General features: G+C 42.1%; 1 long non-coding RNA gene across 1 annotated transcript in view; it reads right to left on the reverse strand.

Annotated features, from left to right (window-relative positions):
- Positions 1-10,478: 10,478 nt before the first annotated feature.
- Positions 10,479-13,644, reverse strand: part of LOC105732127 (uncharacterized) — a 37,762-nt gene continuing 34,596 nt past the window's right edge. The window contains exon 4 of the long non-coding RNA XR_010337131.1: positions 10,479-10,648. This is a non-coding gene — a long non-coding RNA (uncharacterized LOC105732127). The remainder of the gene's footprint in view (positions 10,649-13,644) is intronic.

The following is a 13,644-nucleotide window of genomic DNA, read 5'->3' on the forward strand; positions in this document are numbered from 1 at the left end:
CCTGATTTGTCAAATATTGTGTTCATTAGTCTAGACTGGGAATGGGGAGGCGAATGGGGAAAAGGAATGAATGAAATCAGAGAAAAAAGTTAGCAGCTTGGTAAATACAGTTTCAAAAAAAAAATAGTTACTTCAAAGCTACCCTTTTAAGAGGAAACCATCAGAAGTTGACAGTATGTTTATATAAAGTTTATAAAGCCATTATGTTTTATTATGTAACAAATCAGAGGTATTATTTTACAATTGACTGCCATCTAAAGAACTCAGTTTTGAGTCTGACATTTCCAGGACCAGTTATTGTCTTAATTACATTTCCTTTGCTTTGAAATAGGGCTTTCCTTCCAAATGGCTATTTTTAGGCTAAGGATGTTAACATCAGGGATTTATGTGTGGAATAACTGGAATGTCATTTTTGCTTTTAAGCCATTCCTGATGATACAGCCAAAGCGGGTTGTCTATGTAGAATTTTTACATCTTGCAGCTAAATCAGAAATCCAGACATGAAAATACCCTTTATAGAATGCTTGGGAGCAGAAAACGATAATAGCATGCTAAGTTACAAATGATGCTATGTATGGGTTTGTAAATATCAGTGCTTTCTGTATTTCTGGGTTTACTGAAAACCTCTCATGCTTCCACATCTCTGTGTATTATAGTTATGTATATTTTCTCAAAAATTAATATAGTTGACATCTTCAGAATGTTTCTGTTGTTCCCATTCATAATCAGAAATGTATTTTCTGTGGAATAAAGACTTTATAATGTAATTAAAAGTTGAACACTTTCTTACAAAGACAACTCTAGGCCCAGATGGTTTCATCAGTGATTTTCTCCAGGCATCTAAAGATGAAATGCTGTGTTTATGTAACATAAACTCTCAGAGCATAATGAAAAAACATTTCCCAACTGAATTTATGAGACCCAAATTTCTCTGACACCAAAACCTGACAAAAGGAAATCACAGACCAGCACCTTTCATGAACATAAAAGACAGTGATCCTAAACAAAATGATCAGCAGTATGTAAAAAGAGGATACATAAAAAGGATAGAAACTTATGACCAAATGGGTTTATCCCAGGGTCGCAAGACTGCTATAACATTCAAAAATCAAGTAATTCACCACATTAATAGAATAAAGGAGAAAAATTGTATGACCATTATAGTAGCTGCACAAAAAGGAAAAACAAAGCATTTGACAGAATTCAGCCAACCATGTAATTCTCAGAAACTAGGTAAATTCATCAATATAATAAAGAGTATTTACAAAAAACTTATCATAATAATACTTTCATGTTGAATTATTTCTCCCCCTAAATTTGGAGGAAAGACTATAATGTTCACCATTACTACTTCTATTCAACATTGTTTAGAATATCCCAGTCAGAGCAAAGAAAAGAAAACTATAATAAAGAGTAAAGAAAAGTAAAAAGTTATTTACAGATGACTTGATTGCATACAAACAGAATCCAAAGTATCTTACAACGAATTTAGTAAGATCACTAGATACAGGCTGATACAAAAAGTTATTTCTACATACTAACAACCAACAATTAGAAAATAAAATTAGGAAAATGTTATTTACAATGGTTTAAAAAATATGAAATACTAAGGAAGTAGATCTTAAATGTTACCACCAACACCAAAGGAAAAAAATGTGAGGGAATGGATGGATATGTTAATTGGCTTGATTGTGGCAATTATTCCACAATGTATACATATATACAGTCATGTTGTACATTGAGCATATACACTTTTATATGTCAAGTATACCTCAGTAAAGCTGGGAAACATTAGCAAATATCTAGAAATAGTTGCAAGACCTCAACACTGAAAACCAGAAAATATTGAGAGATATTATAAAGGAACTAAGTAAAATTTATTTTATGTGTACTGAAATACTCAATATTGTTATGACTACAATTACCTCAAATTGATCTATAGTTTTAGTTTCAGTAAAAATCTCAGACTTTTTTGTGTGTAAAAATTGACAAGTTGGTTCTAAATATAGAAGGAAATATAAAGGACCTAAAATAGGCCAATTATGATGACCAAAATTTGGAGATTTACATTAACAGATTTCAAGACCTACCAAAAGACCACTGGAGTGTTCTACTGGCATGAGGACTGAAGGTAGAGAAATTGAACAGAATCCATACATATATGATTACTTATTGTCAGACAAAGGCAATACATGCAATTCATGAGGGAAATGTAGAGAAATAAGAAATTGTCAATGAATGTAGAGAAATTAGATAATCCACATGGAACAATATGAAGCAACTACTAACACAGATTACAGCCATTAGATTCAAAGATTAAACTATAAAGCATCTAGAACAGTACTTTTCAACTGGGGGCCTTTTAGCCCTGGGAGACATTGGGCAAGGTTTTTGATTGCCACAACTGGAAGGAGCTGCTACTGGCATCTGGTGGGTGGGCCAGAGATGCTGTTAAACACCCTACAATGCACAGGAGAAGAATTAACACAACAAGAATTATCTAGCCCCAAATGTCAGTACTGCCAGGGTTGAGAAACACTAGTCCAGAGGAAAACTAGACTAGAATATCTTCATTATCTTAGGTAAGCAATGAAGTATTAAACAGGTAATAAAAAGTCACTGTCTAGGGCCAGTGTGGTATCTCACGCCTGCGATCTCAACATTTTGGAAGGCTGAGGCAGGAGGATTGCTTGAGATGAGGAATTCAAGACCAGTTCAGGCAACGTAATGAGACCCTGACTCTACAAACCAATAACAACAAAATGCTATCTACAAAATTAAGAAGTGGATATATTTGATTTTATTTTAAACAAAACTTTTTTTCTATCAAAGGAAAGGAAAAGGCAAGTTACAGACTGGAGAAGATATGTATGACATACCTAATGAGGACTCTGTAGAAGACAACTCTAGAATAGTCCCCATGATCCCTGACCCCTGGTATTCACACCCTTGTGTAATCCTCTCCCTTTGAGTTTTCATGGGACCTGTGTGACTTGATTCTAACCAATAGGATATGGCAAAGGTGGTGGGAGGTATGTGATTATGTATATGATTCTGTTTCAGAAGCCTGTAGTATTTATCTCGTGAGGAGATACTCTTCCTTGTTGGCTTTGAGGAAAAAAGCAGTCATGTTGGGAAAGCCCACATGGCAAGAAACTAAGGGTAACCTCTAAGCAACAGGCAGCAAGCAGCAAACTGGAAAGCGGATATACCACAGGGGACTGAACGCTGCCACCACATGAGTTTGGAAGAAGATCCTTCCCCATTTGAGCAAAAGATGAGACCACAGCCCTGGCCAACATATCTATTGCAGCTTTGTGAGAGATCCTAAAGCAGAGGACCCAGCTAAGCCATGCTGAGACTCTTGACCCACAGAAACTGTCAGATAATAAATGTATGTTTGTTTGTACCCCTAAGTTTGTGATAATATTGCTAAGCAGTAGTAGATAAATACAGGTTAATAGCCAATACACCAGCTACAAATTCAAGAACACAAACCAGTCAAAAATGTCCAAAAGACTTGAACAAGCACCTCACAAGACAGGAAATGCAAATGGCCAATACGTGTATTTTGAGTGTTCAGCATCGTTAATGAGATCACACATAAACCCACCATGAGACATGCTACACAGTTACAACAATGGAAAAACTAAGGAGACTTCATACTTTCGAGTGTTGACAAAAATGTGAACCATCTGTCGAATTCTTACAAAGTATTGCTTAAGAGTACTAAATGAATAGCCACACTGCAAAACCATTCAGCATTTTCTACTAAAGCAAACCAAACCTCTGTGCCAGGATTCAGCCAACTGCAGCCCATACTAAACTCAAGATGGAGTAAAGACTTTAATGTAAAACCCGAAACTATAAAAACCCTAGGAGAAAATCTAGGCAGTACCATTCAGGACATAGGCACGGGCAAAGATTTCATGATGAAAAAGTGAAAAGCAATTGCAACAAAAACAAAAATTGACAATTGAATGTAGTCAAAGAGCTTCTGAACAGCAAAAGTAACTATCATCACGGTGAACAGACAGCCTACAAAATGGGAGAACATTTTTGCAATCTATCCATCTGACAAAGGTCTCATATCCAGAGCCTACAAGGAACTTAAACACATTTACAAGAAAAAAAAAATCCCATTAAAAAGTGGGCAAAGGATGAACAGACACTTCTCAAAAGAGGCAATACGTGCGGCCAACAAACAGGAAAGGGAACAACACATGCTGGGGTCTGTTAGAGGTGGGTGGTTATGGGAGGGAGAGCATCGGAAAAAACAGCTAATGCGTGCTGGGCTTAAAACGTAGTTGATGATTTGATAGCTGTGGCAAACCACCATGGCACACGTCTCCCTATGTACCAAACCTGCATCTCCTGCACATGTATATTGGAATTTAAAGTAAAAATGCTTGGCAAAACTTAACGATGTGTATTAGCGGGGAAAGAAGTTGAAGCTGACAGAAATGTTCATACTCCCAGTCTTGTCCTAAAAAAGATTTGAAGAGGGAATTCCTGAAGTCTTTGCAAAAGAAATGATTTGAGTCTCCGTGATCCAGGCTTCCACAGTTTGTGTTCTGGAAGCCTTTCTCTGACCTTCTTTTTGAGAAGCCAAAGCCACCACCCAATGGAGAGAGCCAAGTGAACCTGCTGTTGCTGCAACCTCAGCGAAGAGGGATGCCTTCACAACGGTTTGGAGAGAATTGCCTGCACAGAAGAGACGAACTCAAGAAACTGGTTTCCAAACTAAAAGCGTCAGATTTTAGAAGGCCATGAGCCTCTGAGCATGAAATAGGGACTGGAAAGTTTTATAAAATGGGTGTGGTAGTAGCTCTGCCTGTGATTTAGACTGGGAATTTTTATTCTGGGCAGTCCATTTTTTCTGGTATCATACTTCTTGCCGAGTCTGCTTGTCTCAAAAAGAAAAGGAGTTTTCTAGGGAGCTTATTAAAGGAGTGTTAGATTATAATCTTCACAATGGCAAGTAAGGAAGCTGTAAGTATGACTTAAACCACTTGCTATACTGTCAACCATGGACACTTGTGAAGAATGTTTTCTTTAAGGTGAAAGAGAAGCTCTGGGAAAGGGAGTTTCTCCTGCTCTAATAGTACGCTCTGTTTCCAATGGAGACCATTAATGTGATTGATGAGAAGGCAGGAAGTCATCAGGAGCTTCATGCTACTATTAAGAAATATGATAGAGGCCCTGGAGCTTGCATATTAGTTGTCAAATTAAATATAGGTTTGTTGATTAAATACCCAGGAGAATCAGGCTTTACCTCTTTCCTCTGAAAATGCAGTGAAAATACAAAGAAAGGGTTTTTTTCTTCCTCCAGTAGTATAAAGGTCTATTTATTGTATGCGAGTATTGCTTCTTGGCTTCCCTTGAATAGTTGACAAGCCTGGCTATTCAGGATGTTCTCAAATTAATGTTGAGTGACAGATACAAAGATTGGGAGGTGGCTCAGTTGCAGGTTGACTATGAGAGAGCAGCCTAGTTAATCCTGAGGAAGTGCTGCATCAGCAAAATGCAACATTGAAACTTCCGTAGTTAAAAAATTACACCTCTTAGCAACTTGAGTTTTTTAGGATTAATTCCAAAAAACGATGAACAAATTCATAATTGAGAAGGTCTTGACAAGTAATATTGGGATTTATAGAAATTGTCAAGTTGCCTGGTGCTTAAATTACCGTGCAATTATTTAATATCCGTGGAGACAAGTTTCCTGCCAGCAGGGAATCATCGTGGGTACCTAAACCAGATGTTCCAGACACACACGAGGGATAGCTGTGTTCTTGGTCCAAGTTTAAGTCAAGATCAGAGTATTCTGGATTCAAAATACAGAATCCCACATCAGATTGAGATGCTATTGAGAGCAAACAGCCTCAACAGTAGCTGGGCCCTTCCTACTTCTTAGAGTAACAGAGGATTTCTGTTTTTTTTACTACTGATTATTGAGTATTATAGGTTTTTATGTATTATGTTTTGATCATTTCCAGTCATTCATTTTGATGCTCAGTGTGTTCCAAATTTGACCAGTGGTTGCCCTTAAGCTGGCTCTTGGGTTCTTTTGACATGACCTGTTAGTACATGGGTACTTCTGTGCTTTCTAGAACCAAGACCACCTACTTTATTCCCTGTCCCAAACGGAATCAGTCAGGTTCCATTTGGTAGCATAATAGCAGGATGGTATTTTGAAACCGAAACCTTGGTGCTGGATGCTATATGAATGCCATGGTGTCACCAATGACACGTGCTTATCAAAATGTCTCACTTGAATCCTGTCAAGCCTTTAGAACTTCCAGTTTACTGGAAATGTGAGGAAGAGAGGAACAAGTTAAAAGTGACATGGGACGAAACAATCAGACAAACCCAGACTGTGAGGTATTGTACTTGGCTTGGGATAGAAAAGAAACCAACCAACCTGACTTGGTTTCTTTAATGAGTCAATATCAAACACCCAGGAGAATCATGTGGTGAGGGCGGCTGGATATTTAGAAAGACTAAAGAGATGTAACAAAAGCAATATGGGGTCATTAATGGAATCCTGTTTTGGAAAAAATGTACTATAAAATAATTCTGGGGACTGTTAGGGAACTTTTAACATGGACTTAGATTATATTAGATAGTTGTTAATTGTCTCAAAGTGTGACAGTGGTATTCTGATTGCTTAGCTGAATATTTTTTGGTGATATGCACTAAAGTTTTTAAGGGCAAATGTAATGATATCTGTAGCTTATTTAAAATGATTTGACAACAATAAAAACTAAAATGAAATGTTGCATAACAATAAAAATGTAATCTATATTATGTATCTGTGAAGCCGATGTGGGAAACACTGTGGAGGAGCTGCTGAATCTAGGTGATGGGTATTTATTGTACTATTCCTCCTACTTTCCTATATGTTTAAAGTTTCTCATTCTAAAAGAAATATTTTCAAAGGAAGGTGGAGAACTCCCTGACTTTGGGATGCAGGCAACTGCTTGTTTCTGAGAGCTTTCTACCAATGTTTCTTCCTACATTTCCATAGTCCAGGAGCTGCTACCACCATCCTCCCAGCTTCCAAGGGGATGGGAGATGTCCTCATCCCCTCTTTCTCATTCAGCCTTCTCATTCGATGAGAACTGCTTTCTTCTAATTATATCTTCCAAATATGTCGTGAACCGGTCCATCCCTTTTGCCACGATCCTGGAGGCACCCTGGCAGCAACCCTCCAACTGGGTCTCCCTAGTCCATGACCCTCCATTTTCCAAGTCCAGTCAGCCCCCAGAGTAATCTTTCTAAAGTGCAATTCTGATCATGCTGCTTCCTGTGACTCCCATTGCTTACAGGATGAAGTCCAAGCCCCTCCCATGGTACATGTGGCTGCACGACCAGCATGACCTTCATCACCCATCCCTGCTTCAACATGGGTCTGCTCCTCTGTGCCCTCCAGTTCTCTGCTCCTCTTGTCTTGTCTCTGCTTCTCTTTGCCTCCTCTTCCTCTGACTCCCTCCTCATGGGCATCCTGAAATTCCCAAATGCAGAAGTCCCCCTACCCCAGGAGAATTCCTCAGCCACATCACTTCCTTAGTGCTGCCAGTCCGCCATGATAGCATGTGCCCATGGCAGTATTCACACTTGCTCATACTTGTGGGAGGCAGTGGGGTGCAGTAATTGGAGCCAAAGTGTCTGGGCTTGAGTCTCAGCTCTGCTGCCCACTCACTCCTTACGTGACCTCAGGCAAGTTACTTAACCCTACTATACCTGCAGTTCTCATCTATGGAGTCAGGAGTAAGAGACCCAAACTCACCAAGTGCTGAGGATGAAGTGAGTCTAAATGTGTAAAGTTTAGAACAGTAACTGGCACATTCTACTCACTCAATAAATGTTAGCCATTATCTGAACTGTGTGCCTGTCTCCTCACTCGATGGTGAGCTATTTGAAGTAAGGGACAGTAATTTTAGATATTACCATGCACCAGGTGCTGTGTGAGGTGTTTCTATTTCAGCCAGTCCTCACAAATGAGGTAAGTGCCAATTCTTCCTTCCTCTGCCCCTTTTCCCCTCCCAGCTCCTTCCCTCTTCCCATCTTCCCTCTTTCCTTCCTTCCTTTCATACATACTTTAGCGTGAAGTCTGTGCCATCCCCATTTGACAGATGAGGAAACAGCCGCATGTAGAGAAGTTCAGGCATTCGTCCACATGCACATAGCCCGCTGAGTGGCAGCCCTGGATTGGAATTCCTACCGCCTAGTTTCTGAAGTTGCTGCAGGCAACACTGCACTTTATTCTTCTTTTTTGTATCCGTAGCATGTAGCATCCTGACTGCCATTTAGGCTTCACTAAGTATTTGTGAATGAATGAATGAATGAATGAATGAGTGAATGTGAGTACATTAAATGAAAATGAAGGACAGATGAGTGGGGGGTGTAATGAACTCAGGTTTGGACAAAGGCGTTCTATGCTCTAAACACTCACAGCTCAGGGTCAGGTGGACGATCTGCTGAGCAGACAAGGAAATCCTTGAGGACATGTGAACAAGCTTTTTGAAAGTCAGCCTTGCATTTTTCTGAGAATTCACATTAAACTCAGCAAGCCGGACCCAAATCTTCATTTTCTTCCCTTGTGGTGAATAATTGTATTTAGCTCCTCTTTTGTCCTCCATAATTCCACAAAGATTACTCAATTTCCAGGATTATATTTGTAAATTCCCTCATGCTTTTAGCTGTCCTGAGCAGGATTTAAAATCATTAGCTGCTAGAGACTCTTATTGCTTCTACAGTTGAATGTCCTCTTTACTACCTCTGCTGGGATTTTCCAGTCTGAAATTCATTCTCCTTGATGATACCATCTGCGGAAAGGTCCGTTTCCATTTGAGTAGCCAGCAGATGGCCAATATCGCTTCATCAGCGAAGCCATGAGTGTCTTATCCGAAGTTGTCCCCCAATCTCCATCACTGTCACATCACCCTTTGCTATGGCCTTAATAACATTCATTTAATATTATCTGCAGCCATAAAACCTGTGTTTTCAGCCCCTCCCTATCAGAATATAAGCTGTTCACTGCTGGTGTGTGTACCGGCACTGCCCAGTAAGTACTTGTTGAATGAGTGAAGTGAGGGTGTAAGAGGCATGGAGAAAAGAAGACAATGCAGAAAAAGGATTCAAAGCAGTCAGAGTCCCCACGGGTAGTCTATTGTGTCTCTACTAGCAGCCTGCAGGCTCTGAGAGCTTGGTGCTGCTTATGTTTTCATTTGTTTCATTCGTTCCTTTAATTCACTCATAAAAGACTTATTGAGTGTGACTGCTGGCAAAGCGATGTGCGATGTTCTGGGAGCTGGGTATCCCCATTTGGTTGACAAAAGAAGAGAGACCCAGACATTGCAAGACCCTCTGCTGACCATAATTTTACTTGTGGCTAAGCCTGCAGCATCAGAGACATAGTTCCTTTTCCTTTTGGCCCAGAAAGTCTATATTTATAAACTGTCAGCTGCAGGAGAGCAAGCTGCTCCTGTAACCCAATCTCGCTCGGTTCCTGGAATCCTTAATCAGTGCATGCTCAGTAGGCCCCCACAGGAAGAATGGCTGCTTTGCACTGGGAAGGGAGTCTGTGGTGAGAGATGACCCCGTTTCCATCTTCGGGGGTGAGTGTTGCCCCCGAAACTTTCAGCGGTTGGTGTTTTCTTTGTCCCAATGGGGGCTTTGCTGGGCTGCGCTGCCCCTCCCTGAGGGGCGATCTGCCCCCAGGTTTAAATATCCAGGGAACCCACAACTCCCCGGGGACCGCCGATGGGGTCCTGTGCTGGCCAAAGTCAGAGCGGGTTGCAGGGCATGTCTGCGGGGTGGTCTGGGGTGCTGTGGCAAACGGATTCCAGGCAGAGAAGCGGCCAAAGGTACACAGCCCCGCGGCGCCCCCGCCTCAGCCACGAACTGGCCACCCTGTTCCCCAGGCCATGTCTCTTCGCCACCGATAGCGTTGCCCTGGGTCGCGGGAGCAGAGTGGCTCCCCAACAGCTTAGCAGCCAGCAGACCAGGAGAGGCACGAGGGGAGAGGAGAAGCGCCTCCATGAACACTTTCACTGAGCTCCTGGGATGAAGGGGAGTCGATCTCAGCCAGACTCTGCTTTTTCTGTGCGCCCCAGCTTCTTCGCGTGGGCCCTTCTGAGGAGTGTGTGATTAACGCATTTGGATTCCATTTGTTTTTGTTTTTTTTTTTTCATTTTTTAAATTTTTAATTTTTTTTTTTTTTTTTTTTTTTTTTGAGGTGGAGTTTCGCTGTTGTTATGCAGACTGAAGTGCAATGGCGCGATCTCGGCTCACCACAACCTCCGCCTCCTGGGTTCAAGCAATTCTCCTGCCTCAACCTCCCGAGTAGCTGGGATTACAGGCGTGTGCCACCATGCCCAGGTAATTTTTGTATTTTTAGTAGAGACGGGGTTTCACCTTGTTGACCAGGATGATCTCGATCTCTTGACCTCGTGATCCACCCGCCTCAGCCTCCCAAAGTGCTGGGATTACAGGCGTGAGCCACCGCGCCCGGCCTCCATTTGTGATTGAAGCACAAAATGCTCGCCTCTTCTCTGAATGACCCATGCGGTGGAATGAAAAGGGGCCAGAAGTTTATGCAGGTCCAGAAACCAAAATGAGGTTAGCACTGAGTGCTGTCCAGCTCCTAAGGAGACAAATGGCCATAGAAAACGTTTCAAAACAGTTGAAAGCATGGATCTGTCCTGTCTGGGGGCCACTGTAGGAGCGCTCCGCACAGCCCTGGCATCATTCTCCAAAGTATTTTGGGGACTCTTAGCAGCTCCAGCATCTGGAGTTCAGGGGATGTGCAGATTGGATGCAAGTGTCACAGGGACAGTGGGGCTGGGATCCATGCAGAAGGTTGGATTTGCCCCCACATAGAACATAGTCCTTGACATTCTACTGTCACTTTCAGGCTAACTTAGTTGTTCTAAGGTAAATCAGGGGAGCAATGGGAGAAAAACAAAAACAAAGTCCCATCTGGGTTGGTGGCTCAGTTAGGCAGCGTACAGCAGCCCGGATCTCATCTAGCACCATGTAGCCATAGAGGAGAGAAGAAATGCAGTGATGCTGTAACTCAGAGCTTCTGATCCACAGGCACCAGCTTACCCGGCTCCTCCAGGACTCTGACGCAGCTTCCACTCCCTCTGCAAACCCTCCGTTCATTTATCTGGACAGCGCCTCTCCTGGCTCCCTCCACAACCCCGTCTGCTCATCACCAGAACTCATTACAGGCTCTCCTTGCTCTGCCCAACATCCATCCTCCTGACATCTCTGCCTGTGGGCCCTTTTTCTCTTTTCACTCTATGTCTGGCTACCAGACAACCTCATGCATTGCAAGGCTTTAGCTACCATGTGTATGTTCGTGACTCCCAAGAATTTGTTCCTTTCCAGATATCGGCTCTGAATTTCAGGCTAGCAGAACTGTCCAACTGAATGTTGGAAGGTGCCTCATCTTCAGCATGTCCGTTTTATTTCCTATCACCATCTAACCGGCCACCCCCTCAGCCTACCTTTCCTGGTAAAACTAGTGAAAGACACTCACATGCACTCAGTTGTCCAAATGAGCTGGCAGCCGATTACCTGCAATCTCTCACCCTTGACAGGTTACCTGAAACCACTCACCTTCTTTTCATTCAGGTATCAAACAGCAAGTTCTCTTTATTATTTCACTTTCTAAATTTCTCTGAAATCCATCCCTTCTTCTGACCTTGCTACTCCTGCCTCCTGGACTGGTAAGTTAACTTCCTTTCTGGTTTCTCTGCTTCCAACACCATCCTCTTTCATCTCTCTTTATTGCTACCTTTGTGAATTTCCTAATGTGAAGCTTAATGTGACTTTCTAGCCCAAATGCAATGTTTCCCCCATATAAAAGCCCCTCTTTAGGATTACATCTCTTTGTAATTTGGACCCCCTGCTCACAGTAGCCTGCTGCTTTCTGCTCTTGTCCCCTGGAACACTCCCACGATACTACTGTTGTATTTCTCTTGCCCGGTATTACAGGTCTGTATCAGACCATCAAGAATAGGAGCTTAAGCAAACGTGACATTATTTTCAAATACTGAACTCAACTTTGCTCTTGAGAAAAAAGATAATTCAATCTTTCTGATTCTGGTATTTCCAATCTAATCCAGGGATTTTTTTTCAGCCACACCCAAATGTTATTTTCTCAATCACTGTCAAGTTCAAAGCTTATTATTGTCAGATAAATGCTTTGTTTTTCACAGTTTCTTTCCTCTTTATATTTTCACCTGCCTTTCTTCCTGGAGGTGACATGAGTGCAGTGGGGTGGAGAGGATATATTTTCCAGCATTGGAAAAGGGGTAGCTGCTTTCCAGTGGGCACTCTTTGCGGGGCTTCATCCTGCTCAGTTTATGGGTGTCACTTTCTGTCCCTGTTAGGATTTGCTGCAGTGCGGCTGGAGGCCTGAGCATCAGGTGTCTAATGCTGGGAATCCACCAGGATATGGTACTCCCCTCCCCTGCTGACGAAAGTCCCTGCCATTCATTGTCCTCTGTAACTTTCTTTTCCAAGTCTGAGATCATTTCTGGGTCACCCTTCCTCTCAGAATTCTAAAATCTCCTTGGGAACCTGGGAACATTAGTCAACTGTCTCTATACCCCATGGGAACAGGGTGGGAGTTGTGGGTTGTAAGGTTCCTCGTTAGCCTACCCTTACCTATGGCGACTCCCCTGTTCTATTGCGGTGTGGGCAGTGTCCTGCCAAACATGGAATAAACCCCCCGAATAATCAACCCACAACAAATTTTCCTTATTTTTCCTAAGTTGACTAGTCTGCCATTTGAAGAGATGTCTTCAGTAGTGATAACCCAGGCTCAATGGTTTATGCAATATTATGCATACTTGTAGAATGCATGTGTATCTCAGGCCACAGATTGCTAAAATAACTCTTTCAAATGTGAAGCTAGATTTGTTTTTTAAGCTGTCAGCCTGATAGGGTGATGGGAAGTGAATCTCAGACAAATTAGGGATTCTCATTCTTTTATCCCAGGCTTGGCTAGGGTCTAGGGTGTGTCCCCACCCAAATCTCACCTTGAATTGTAATAATCCCCATGTGTCATGGGACAGACTTAGTAGGAGGTAACTGACTCATGGGGGTGGGTTTTTCCCATGCTGTTCTGGTGATAGTGAATAAGTCTCATGAGGTCTGATGGTTTATAAAGGGGAGTTCCCCTGCAGATGCTCTCACTTGCCTGCCACCATGTAAGACAAGCCTCTCACCATCTCCCATGATTGTGAGGCCTCCCCAGCCACATGGAACTGTGAGCCCATTAAGCCTCTTTTTATTTATAAATTACCCAGCCTCATGTATGTCTTTATTAGCAGCATGAAAATGGACTAAGACAGTAAATTGGTACCAGGAGAGTGGGGCACTGCTGTAAAGATACCCAAAAATGTGGAAGTGACTTTGAAACTGGGTAACAGGCAGAGGTTGGAACAGTTTGGAGGGCTCAGAAGAAGACAGGAAAATGTGGGAAAGTTTGGAACTTTAGGCTAGAGACTTGTTGAATGGCTTTGACGGAAATGCTGATGGTGATATGGACAATGAAATCCAGGCTGAGGTGTCTCAGATGGAGATGAGGAACTTGTTGGGAACTGGAGTAAAATCACTGTTACTATG

This window comes from Aotus nancymaae, unplaced genomic scaffold (assembly GCF_030222135.1).
Source record: "Aotus nancymaae isolate 86718 unplaced genomic scaffold, 86718_ANA_hifiasm-v0.15.2.pri h1tg000043l, whole genome shotgun sequence".
Taxonomy (NCBI): domain Eukaryota; kingdom Metazoa; phylum Chordata; class Mammalia; order Primates; family Aotidae; genus Aotus; species Aotus nancymaae.